Source organism: Coregonus clupeaformis, chromosome 3 (assembly GCF_020615455.1).
Source record: "Coregonus clupeaformis isolate EN_2021a chromosome 3, ASM2061545v1, whole genome shotgun sequence".
NCBI lineage: Eukaryota > Metazoa > Chordata > Actinopteri > Salmoniformes > Salmonidae > Coregonus > Coregonus clupeaformis.
In genome coordinates, this window is record NC_059194.1 from 11,059,079 (window position 1) to 11,071,835 (window position 12,757).

General features: G+C 42.9%; 1 protein-coding gene across 2 annotated transcripts in view; it reads right to left on the reverse strand.

The window, feature by feature from the left end:
- LOC121540485 (GPI ethanolamine phosphate transferase 2) overlaps positions 1 to 12,757 on the reverse strand; it is a 133,757-nt gene that overhangs the window by 14,783 nt on the left and 106,217 nt on the right. The gene's annotated exons all lie outside the window — the stretch shown is intronic.

The following is a 12,757-nucleotide window of genomic DNA, read 5'->3' on the forward strand; positions in this document are numbered from 1 at the left end:
TTATTGGCAGACTAAATAGCCTTGGTTTCTCAAATGACTGCCTCGCCTGGTTCACCAACTACTTCTCAGATAGAGTTCAATGTGTCAAATCGGTGGGCCTGTTGTCTGGACCTCTGGCAGTCTCTATGGGGGTGCCACAAGGTTCAATTCTCGGGCCGACTCTATTCTCTGTGTATATCAATGATGTCGCTCTTGCTGCTGGTGACTCTCAGATCCACCTCTACGGAGACGACACCATTTTGTATACATCTGGCCCTTCATTGGACACTGTGTTAACAAACCTCCAAACGAGCTTCAATGCCATACAACACTCCTTCCATGGCCTCCAACTGCTCTTAAACGCTAGAAAAACTAAATGCATGCTCTTCAATCGAATGCTGATTGCACCTGCCCGCCCGACTAGAATCACTACTTTCGGCGGGTCTGACTTAGAATATGTGGACAACTACAAATACTTAAGTGTCTGGTTAGACCGTAAACTCTCCTTCCAGACTCACATTAAGCATCTCCAATCCAAAGTTAAATCTAGAATCGGCTTCCTATTTCGCAACAAAGCCTCCTTCACTCATGCTGCTAAACATGCCCTCGTAAAACTGACTATCCTACCGATTCTTGACTTCGGCGATGTCATTTACAAAATAGCTTCCAACACTCTACTCAGCAAATTGGATGTAGTCTATCACAGTGCCATCCGTTTTGTCACCAAAGCCTCATATACTACCCACCATTGTGACCTGTACGCTCTCGTTGGCTGGCCCTCAATACATATTCGTCGCCAAACCCACTGGCTCCGGGTCATCTATAAATCACTTCTAGGCAAATCCCCGCCTTATCTTAGATCATTGGTCACCATAGCAACACCCACCCAAGGTATGCGTTCCAGCAGATATATCTCACTGGTCATCCCCAAAGCCAACACCTCCATTGGCTGCCATTCTTTCCAGTTCTCTGCTGCATATGACTGGAACAAACTGCAAAAATCTCTGAAGCTGGAGACACTTATCTCCCTCAATAACTTTAAGCATCAGTTGTCAGAGCAGCTTACCGATCACTGCACCTGTACACAGCCCATCTGTAATTAGCCCACCCAACTACCTCATCCCCATATTGTTATTTACATTGTTATTTATTTTGCTCATTTGCACCCCAGTATCTCTATTTGCACATCTTCCTCTGCACATCTATCACTCCAGTGTTAATACTAAATTGTAATTATTTTGCACTATGGCCTGTTTATTGCCTGACCTCCATAACTTACTACATTTGCACACACTGTATATACATTTTCTATTGTGTTATTGACTCTACGTTTTGTTTATTCCATATGTAACTCTGTTGTTGTTGTTGTTTTTAATCGCACTGCTTTGCTTTATCTTGGCCAGGTCGCAGCTGTAAATGAGAACTTGTTCTCAACTGGTTAAATAAATGTGATATAAAAAATAAAAATAAAAAGACTGTAGTGTACAAATACATACTTTTTAAAGTCTTGAAAATGGCTATTTGTCCGTAACTTTTTCACACTTTAAGACCTGAGCAAGCGCCCTGTACACAAGATAGAAGACATCTGGATTCTAGACGGGGTGGGGAGTTGCAGGGCAAGCCAATCAAGAAACTGATATGATGGAGGTAAGTACACAGACAGTCATCACACACAGGCCCTCTTATTATGACAGAGAGAACTACACTGCCCTCATTTCACTTTTTTTTTTTTTTTTTTGAATAAGTCAAAAAAGATCAATACAAAGTTAGCTCCCCAGCCTTTTGACTCAGATTAATGTGGATATACATGCATATGTGTGTTGTTAGTCACAGCAGAAGGCACAAGGACATCTGCTTTGACTAAAACCCATACGGGTGAATGAATCCTGATTCCTGTGCCTGTTATTATGAAACGCACAACATTTTCTATGTCTTTGCTCATCGGGAAAAGGTACGACAACAGGAAAAGACACGTAGCCTCCTGGCACGTAACCATGGAGACAGGGTTGTGTGAACAGAAGTCAGGAGTTTTTAGGGTGAGAACCCTTAGGACAGAGAGTGCAGACAGTCAGTCTGACAAACAGCAAACAGACCCCCCCCACCTCCTTAACCCTTAGTACAATATCAGCCTCTCTTTGTGTGTGTGTGTGTGTGTGTGTGTGTGTGTGTGTGTGTGTGTGTGTGTGTGTGTGTGTGTGTGTGTGTGTGTGTGAGATAGAGAGAAGCGTGGATAAGCATATGAAAATGAGCACTGACAAACTACCAGCTAGTGAATAAACATGAACCTAAAAAAACTAAAAATACCATAGATTTGGTGCTGCAGCAGTTGTTACTGCTAGCTACCTAGGGAAGGAGAGGCAGAGCAGAATGGGGTTACAGCTCATTATCAATTAATCCACTCTTAACTAGTGGGCAAAACATGTTGAAATCACATAACAAACGTAAAACTGGTTTTATGACGTAATTTAAACGTGTCGCCAGGTAAACCTCAATTCCTTAACAAAGTGTTGATAAAAGTAAAACACTCAACCCCCATTCATTTAGACAATATCGACTAGGAAATAGAAAGACATAGAAGAAACCGGCAATCTTCCAGAGACTAATGAGCCTTACAAACAAATATGACTAGACTGACAGCATGTCCCCCAAATGGACCAAACAACCATGAGTTTTAAGGAGCCTGGAGTGATAGGAGTGGAATAAGGGTCTGGCTCGCTAGGAGAGGGAGTCAAGCAGGTGTTGCCAATGTATTATTAATTCACTGGGTTTTTATTGCAACCCTCGTCCCTCAGATGAATGGCAAGCAGTTCCTTCTAACCCTGGAGTTGTGCTAGCTACCGCTCTCGCGTTTATATTATTCAAATTTTTTATCAACACACAATCAGATGTGGTGTTTATGCTAAGCATGGCTGGAAATCCTAGTCTTGTTGGATTTATGCTAAGCATGGCTGGAAATCCTAGTCTTGTTGGATTTCTGCTAAGCATGGCTGGAAATCCTAGTCTTGTTGGATTTATGCTAAGCATGGCTGGAAATCCTAGTGTTGTTGGATTTATGCTAAGCATGGCTGGAAATCCTAGTGTTGTTGGATTTGTGCTAAGCATGGCTGGAAATCCTAGTGTTGTTGGATTTGTGCTAAGTATGGCTGACTTGTTAACTGTGTTGACAGTGAGGATGTAGAGGAATAGGGGAATCAAAGTATGTTTGTGTGTGTGTGTGCGCGCGCACGCATGCATGTGCCTGTAAATGTGGGGGCAGATAGCCTAGCGGTTAAGTAACCGAAAGGTTGGGCCAGTAACCGAAAGGTCGCTGGTTTGAATCCCTAAGCCTTAAAAAAAAATATATGCCGATGTGCCCTTGAGCAATACACTAAACCCTAATTGGTCCTGTAGGTCACTATGGATAAGAGACTCAAATGTAAATATAAATGAGTGTGTTGGGATTTTCCACAGGTGTTTGTGTGAGGGCTTGAGTTAGATGATATTGCTCAGAGTAACACAATCAGCAAATGAAATGAAATGAGCTGGAATTATGACAAACAAATTCCATGCTGAGGCCAGTGTGTGTTATTTGGGGTGAGTGGCACAGACGGGTAGAGAACGAGAAAATGCAGACATGATGCCAGCCTCCTCGCGGTCTCTCAGTGAGGAGGCACATGCTCTCAGGGGAAACCACACACAGAAATGTAATCCTGGTATTTAGATGCTGGCAGAACAACCATGCTAATAACACACTTGAATAAACTGACCGAGTTCATACCAAAAAACAAGAGGAAGATTCTGAATGGACTGCAGTCTGTCTGTCTGCTTGCCTGCCTGTATAACTGGTTATTAAACAAGGTGTGTATCCTCGCTAGGTTGACTGATGACAATATCCCACAGCCTTGAATTAAAATATGGGTGTGTCATGGCGTCAGTCATCAAAATGCCAGAACTGCCATCTAGGAGAGTAAAGCACAATGGATCAGTCAAGAGAGGAGGACGTGTCTCCAAACCCAGAGATACCTGCCAAGAGATCTTGCATTAATGTCACTGGCAGATTGCAAAGCTTATTGGGTAATGATAATTTTGTGTCACTTTTCGGGAGAACAGTTTAACTACAAATCTGTGTTCATTATTTGCTCATGATTAGCATGCGGTAAGAGGGAAACATGAGAAACTGACATTGACAAACAGTAGTATCCTGGGTGCTCAAAGGCCTTTAGATTTTGAGGCTAGATTTGGTTTCAACAGAGGTCATAGCCACACAAAAATGAAAATATGATCTAAACTAATTTAGTGAACAACTGAACAAATATTGGAGAGAATGTTGAAATATATAATATGAACAGGGTCCTAGTTGATTCTGAAGTAATTATATGGTTGTGACAGAGGGAGGCTTAGAACAGGGGATCGTGGAAAGGCTATAGGCTGAATGTGTGTATGAGCCAATGATAGCTTCATTCTTATCCAGGAATGTCTTTAGAGAGACTGAGCCGTTGCTTATCATACCATGACACCTGCAATCACCTCCGGTGTGTATTGGCATGTGTTGGTGTGTGTGTGTGTTTGTGCGTGTGTGTGTTCACGCACGTGTGTGTGCATGTGTACTCAGAGGTTCTGATGAGAGTCTGAATTAAATTGCAACTTCATGAGGGATCTGCATGAATAAATGTTCCCAAATGAAGTGTCAGCACAACAAACATCTAATCAGGATAAAATAAAGGGGCTGCTTTGGGGAGGTGTTGAGACTGCAGGAACCAATTGAGATGGTACTAAAAAACAGCTACAAATACTAACAGTGCTCTGACAGAACACACTCAACAGAGCTTTTAAGATATTTCAGTCATTTTTGACACCTCAATTGAAGTGGTGTGTAGGTTATATGAGCTCTGCAGTACAGTTATTTTGAGTAATTTGTGGAAACTAACTCAGGTTTTGTGGCAACTCTTCGGCTTAGAAGCAAGTGTCCATGTAATAAAAGGTCCAAACTATCAAGCTACAACCTTGATCTCTCATTGACACGTTCATAGCTACAGTACTCAGCCCCTCTCTGAATAAGGTGGTTCTCTAGCATAATGAGAAACATGACATGAGCCTGGGTTTGAAGGAGGGTCACCTTTGTTCAAGTATCTCTCAATCTTTACATTTCCTCACAGGAAGGGGAACATAAAAGACGGGATATGAAAGAAAAACTCCAGAAGAATGGAACTGAATTAGCGCCGGGAGCTAAGTGATGTTCTGGAGCAAATGCTATGACATCTCAGAGACTACTAATGTTACTATGCAATAATGCTATTTGGAACAATGAAAGCATCCTTTACATTTTTGACATTGTTTCAACTCTGGTGCTTCACTGCATTTTTGTGTGTTTTCTGGGGGTGTTGGAAATAGACCAGAAAATACACATTTCTGTTACAACAAATAAAGTATTATAGTACCCTCCTATTCTATTCAGTATGGTGCTGTAACACAAATGCTTCCATGCCCTTCACGACAAGTCAAGTGTGTTCAGATAACACAGTAGCCTCCCAGGGATTCTGGGAGATTTATTTCATCACAGAGACATCGCCGGCCTTTAAGTCACTCCTGTAATTCACATTAAGTGCACTGGGCTGAGATATGATTGCACATTGCCATATAACAAGGGGATGACTTATCAGTGGGGCAGATAACGGCTGGTCACAAAGACTGGACATTCATAAAGGCTAGTCACAAAGACTGGACAAACATAATGGCTGGTCACAAAGACTGTGACATACTGAATGTGACATATGTCACAAATGACATTTACATTGAAAGCCAATCACATTTCACATTTAGATGTGGGCATTCTGGGGCCAGGCAATGTATTGTGTGACACCTGATGTAGACAGCAAAGCATTTTGATTACATTTAGGATTAGCTGAGCTAGTATTAGTCAATGTGGGAACCTGCACTTATCTTTTCCTACTGGCACTGACTTTGCTGATAACTTCTTTATTGAGGAAATATTTACGTACTACGACTGTGATATGTGGTTGTCTCACCTAGCTATCTTAAGATGAATGCACTAACTGCAAGTCACTCTGGATAAGAGCAACCGCTAAATTACTAAAATGTTAGTGGTACAACAAACACACAATGGTTTTAATACTGGCCTGCCAATGCTATAATGATGTGAGGTGAATTGTAACATAAAAAAACATGGGAAAACCAAAAATAAATAACAAGCACTATGAAAAGTGAATTAAAAACACGTGCGACTATTACAAAAAAGCTGGGCGATTCAAAGTGCCTCTTAAACCATCTAACAGTTTGAATATATTATTTCCCAGAATGGCTTTCCTTGCTCCGGAGCTACATGGTGACAATTTTCCTTTTTTTAATGACAATAAAAACGGTCTGATTGATGACCCCATCTGGGGGGGGGGGCACTCGGCAGCCTCTGCAGGGCCACATAAATCATGGCCGTTCATCAGGCTGAGGACAGGCGGCACGACATCGAAACGTGAAACAGCAGGAGACCCTTTTTCCAAACATGTTTACAGTCAACTCTACAATGCTCTTTCGGAGAATTTGGTGGGACATTTCCTTGTGTGCAACAGGCGAAGAAAAAGTGAAGAAAGGAGAGAGAGGGAGAAATAGAGGGAGGAATAGAAGGAGAAATATAGGGAGAAATAAATGTGGACGTGCACTCGATCCCTACAGATGTTGTATTTTATTTTGACCCATTTCGTCACAGGAGAAAAATAATCCTGCAGCAGGAGGATTTGAATATCTGAAGTAATATTTAGAATGGCCGCCGCCAGGGGGCAGCTGTAAGCGGTGTTTGTATACAGTCGTGGTCAAAAGTTTTGAGAATGACACAAATATACATTTTCACAAAGTCTGCTGCCTCAGTTTGTATGATGGCAATTTGCATATACTCCAGAATGTTATGAAGAGTGATCAGATGAATTGCAAAGTCCCTCTTTGCCATGAAAATGAACTTAATCCCCCAAAAACACTTCCACTGCATTTCAGCCCTGCCACAAAAGGACCAGCTGCCATCATGTCATTGATTATCTCGTTAACACAGGTGAGAGTGTTGATGAGGACAAGGCTGGAGATCACTCTGCCATGCTGATTGAGTTAGAATAACAGACTGGAAGCTTTACAAGGAGGGTAGTGCTTGAAATCATTGTTCTTCGTCTGTTAACCATGGTTACCTGCAAGGAAACATGTGCCGTCATCATTGCTTTGCACAAAAAGGGCTTCACAGGCAAGGATCATCAAGAACTTCAAGGAGAGAGGTTCAATTGTTGTGAAGAAGGCTTCAGGGCGCCCAAGAAAGTCCAGCAAGCGCCAGGACCGTCTCCTAAAGTTGATTAAGCTGCGGGATCGGGCCACCACCATTGCAGAGCTTGCTCAGGAATGGCAGCAGGCAGGTGTGAGTGCATCTGCACGCACAGTGCGGCAAAGTCTTTTGAAGGATAGCCTGGGGTCAAGAAGGGCAGCGAGGAAGCCACTTCTCTACAGGAAAAAACATCAGGGACAGACTGATATTCTGCAAAAGGTACAGGGATTGGACTGCTGAGGACTGGGGTAAAGTCATTTTCTCTGATGAATCCCCTTTCTGATTGTTTGGGGCATCCGGAAAAAAGCTTGTCCGGAGAAGACAAGGTGAGCGCTACCATCAGTCCTGTGTCATGCCAACAGTAAAGCATCCTGAGACCATTCATGTGTGGGGTTGCTTCTCAGCCGTGGGAGTGGGCTCACTCACAATTTTGCCTAAGAACACAGCCATGAATAAAGAATGGTACCAACACATCTTCCGAGAGCAAGTTCTCCCAACCATCCAAGAACAGTTTGGTGACGAACAATGCCTTTTCCAGCATATGATGGAGCACTTTGCCATAAGGCAGAAGTGATACCTAAGTGGCTCGGGGAACAAAACATCAACATTTTGTGTCCATGGCCAGGAAACTCCCCAGACCTTAATCCCATTGAGAACTTGTGGTCAATCCTCAAGAGGCGAGTGGACAAACAAAAACCCACAAATTCTGACAAACTCCAAGCATTGATTATGCAAGAATGGGCTACCATCAGTCAGGATGTGGCCCAGAAGTTAATTGACCGCATGCCAGGGCGGATTGCAGAGGTCTTGAAAAAAGGGTCAACACTGCAAATATTGACACTTTGCATAAACTTAATTTAATTGTCGATAAAAGCCTTTGACACTTATGGAATGCTTGTAATTATACTTCAGTATACCATAGTAACATCTGACAAAAATATCTAAAAACACTGAAGCAGCAAACTTTGTGAAGACCAATACTTGTGTTATTCTCAAAACATTTGACCACGACTGTAAAATGCAGTACCGTACCTTATGTAGGCTAGGTGCAGGCTACAGCGTTTATCAGTTGTTTTATTATAAGCAATAGGCAGAATAAATGATTGGTTTCCTCAGTGCCTGTGTGGTCCAGCGTTTACAGCCACTGACCCCGGCACACATATGCCAGAGCCGGCATGAGTTCGAATCCGGCCCAGTGCCCTTTGAATTTACAGGGATAAAACAGAAACAACTCAAAAGGTCAACAGTTTAGGCATTAATTCCGAGTGGTTAAGGTTAGGGCTTTGGTTTGGGGGAAGGCTTCAAATAAAATTATAAAAAATTATGCGCCTATGTACAATACATGACCAAAAGTATTGCATCTCATTTCAAAATCATGAGCATTAATATGGAGTTGGTCCCCCTTTGCTGCTATAACAGCCTCCACTATTCTGGGAAGGCTTTCCACTAGATATATATTTGATACACTGCCGATTTCGCAGGTTTTCCTACTTACAAAGCATGTAGAGATCTGTACTTTTTATCATAGCTACACTTCAACTGTGAGAGACGGAATCTAAAACAAAAATCCAGAAAATCACATTGTATGATTTTTAAGTAATTAATTTGCATTTTATTGCATGACATAAGTATTTGATACATCAGAAAAGCAGAACTTAATATTTGGTACAGAAACCTTTGTTTGCAATTACAGAGATCATACGTTTCCTGTAGGTCTTGACCAGGTTTGCACACACTGCAGCAGGGATTTTGGCCCACTCCTCCATACAGACCTTCTCCAGATCCTTCAGGTTTCGGGGCTGTTGCTGGGCAATACGGACTTTCAGCTCCCTCCAAAGATTTTCTATTGGGTTCAGGTCTGGAGACTGGCTAGGCCACTCCAGGACCTTGAGATGCTTCTTACGGAGCCACTCCTTAGTTGCCCTGGTTGTGTGTTTCGTGTCGTTGTCATGCTGGAAGACCCAGCCACGACCCATCTCCAATGCTCTTACTGAGGGAAGGAGGTTGTTGGCCAAGATCTCGCGATACATGGCCCCAACCATCCTCCCCTCAATACGGTGCAGTCGTCCTGTCCCCTTTGCAGAAAAGCATCCCCAAAGAATGATGTTTCCACCTCCATGCTTCACGGTTGGGATGGTGTTCTTGGGGTTGTACTCATCCTTCTTCTTCCTCCAAACACGGCGAGTGGAGTTTAGACCAAAAAGCTCTATTTTTGTCTCATCAGACCACATGACCTTCTCCCATTCCTCCTCTGGATCATCCAGATGGTCATTGGCAAACGTCAGACGGGCCCGGACATGCGCTGGCTTGAACAGGGGGACCTTGCGTGCGCTGCAGGATTTTAATCCATGACGGCGTAGTGTGTTACTAATGGTTTTCTTTGAGACTGTGGTTCCAGCTATCTTCAGGTCATTGACCAGGTCCTGCCGTGTAGTTCTGGGTTGATCCCTCACCTTCCTCATGATCATTGATGCCCCACGAGGTGAGATCTTGCATGGAGCCCCAGACCGAGGGTGATTGACCGTCATCTTGAACTTCTTCCATTTGCTAATAATTGCGCCAACAGTTGTTGCCTTCTCACCAAGCTGCTTGTCTATTGTCCTGTAGCCCATCCCAGCCTTGTGCAGGTCTAAATATTTTATCCTTGATGTCCTTACACAGCTCTCTGGTCTTGGCAATTGTGGAGCGGTTGGAGTCTGTTTGATTGAGTGTGTGGACAGGTGTCTTTTATACAGGGAACGAGTTCAAACAGGTGCAGTTAATACAGGTAATGAGTGGAGAACAGGAGGGCTTCTTAAAGAAAAACTAACAGGTCTGTGAGAGCCGGAATTCTTACTGGTTGGTAGGTGATCAAATACTTATGTCATGCAATAAAATGCAAATTAATTACTTAAAAATCATACAATGTGATTTTCTGGATTTTTGTTTTAGACTCCGTCTCTCAAAGTTGAAGTGTACCTATGATAAAAATTACAGACCTCTACATGCTTTGTAAGTAGGAAAACCTGCAAAATCGGCAGTGTATCAAATACTTGTTCTCCCCACTGTAACTGTCAGCAACGTGTGTGGTTGAAATAGCCGAAGCCTACGTTATGCCCACAAGTTAATTGCATTTATTTCAATGTTTTCAAGAAGTAAAACGAATAGTCTGATCATTTAAACAAAAGTGTCTCAGTTCAACTAAATGGTCTTTGAATAGGCTGCATAAACATCTTGACACCTTTATGAAATGAAATATTAAAGCCACACAATACAGGCTTTTCAATCCACACCAAAGATCAGAACTATTTTGACAAATTATACATAGCCTAACTAGAAAATGTGGACGATCATCTACACTGGAGGAAAGTTTATTGTTCTACAGTAGGCCTACATCTGTCAATCAACTGATGGCACAAATCAGCTCATCAACTCAGCCAGGGAAACACAATCAGGGAAACAGCCTACAGAATATAATCAAATAACAAGGGGCCTATTGCAACCATCGATGGCACTAGATTATCTCCAGCTGATGTCTCAAACCATCGATACGCGCTACATTCCCCCGCACAAATTATCTCAATTGCAACCATTATTGGTCACCTCATCATGGCTCCCTAAAAGATGTCGGTGTTACCTTAGTCCTGCTTGCAACCAAAGTCTTTCAAGATACGTTCACCCTCTGGTTGGTATTGTAATCGGAAGAACTTAATCCTTTTTGAACAGGCGATTTCTCAATTTGACAAGCATTCCGTACAATAGAAATAAAAGTATTTCATCGTTTACCACGGTAAATCTAATGTGGCAATTTACCCAATAATTTGTATGAATGGAAACTAATGTTGGTGTAGCCTACCCTACTGACTGTTATTATTTGATTAGTTTACTATTTATGTTATCCAAAAGTGTCTGGTATGGTAATTTCTTATCAAAATCGGGGGTAAAATATCCCTGGATTGTCCATATTTGAAATGTGTAAATATATCAAGTAAATCGAGGGGATTGAGTTTTTTGTGCCAGAAGGGCGTATGCAAGAATTGAACCAACGCCAACAAGGTAGGCCTATATGTGCACGCTGAAGGCAGCAGCCCTAAGCACTAGAAAACCATTGAACAAAATGTTGACCTTGGCATACACTTGACACTTGTACGTCATAGCCTAGTGGAGACCGATATCTATCTTGTGTTATTAAGCTATATAAAACAACGGTTGTTGAAGTGTACGGCTGCATTTCAGATAAATTTTTGTACATCTGAATGTTGCAGGACTAGTGTTTGAGCGAGCGAGAGAGAACATTTGCCCTGATCCCAATGACTCGACTGCCCCTGCAATGAGAGAACGAAAACTGTTCTTTTTCAGGGACTCACAAGGCTCATTCGAATTTCCTGATGCAGCAGGAAAGTTCTCTGCGACGAAACAGTGATCAAGTTAAGATCCGACATATGTACCTACCAACTACATACAGTGAAGACCATAACATGTCACAGGTGATTCTCCATGATTTTAAAGCTAAGGAAATGAGAAGGATGATTATGTTGTCATTGGGAGAAAAAAAACACTGCCTGGAGAGCTATAGCAAGATCCCCCCCAAAAAAAAATCTAAATGTGCTATTTATTTTGCTGTCAGTCAAGCCCAATTGCCCTTTAGACTTTGGCCTACGAAACATACAAAAAATTCAGCCTGAACTATCATTACGAGACAGCGTGGGAGACACTCTTTCTGCTATGTAGGTCAGTGTGATAAGCCACAAAGGAATGAAGGGGTCTCATGCTACTAGATTAGCCTGGCTGCGAGTGAACGAGCCGGGGCCGCCGCTGTTGTGGACCCAACTTAATGGAAATGCCAGGAGGTTGCTGCGGCGCCAGCATAAACAACTTCCCGCAGTGATTAATGACTCAGTGACTTGGCACGGCGGCATTATCAATTATACGGAGTGACGGTGTGCGCCTGGTACTGTGCAACGAGGGGTAAGGGTGGGTAGGGGTGAGAGGTCAAAGTTTTAATTAGGTGGGAGTAGAGACAATGTCAAGGAGAGCGTGGAGGGGGAGGGAACATGTCTAGTAAGAGACGAGGAAGAGGGGCAGGATAACTGGGCAGCAGCACCTGAACACTCATTAAGCTCTCACAGTCAACGGGGCTGTGGACAAGATGCAGCTGGCTGGGTACTAAAGGTTGATTTGCTGGCTGGTGATAGGGAGGGAGGGAGGGAGGGAGGGAGGGAGGGAGGGAGCCAAGTGGCAGGGCAAAGGAGCTCCACATTTGGTCATTAGAAATCAAAAGCACAGGGGTAATCAAAGCGATCAGCATCCCTGATTGGACCATTATTCACTTTGATACAGAAAGGGCCAGGCTAAGGACATGAGTCCAATGATCTCTAATCAGACAGCAATAAGGGGTTTCAAAGCAGTTTTCCCCTTGGGTTGAAAGGTAGTTTTTTCCCCTAGTCTTTCTTCCTCTGTGGCCTTGCTGTGTACTTTATGCTGATGTAGGCCTTAAGGTGTAGC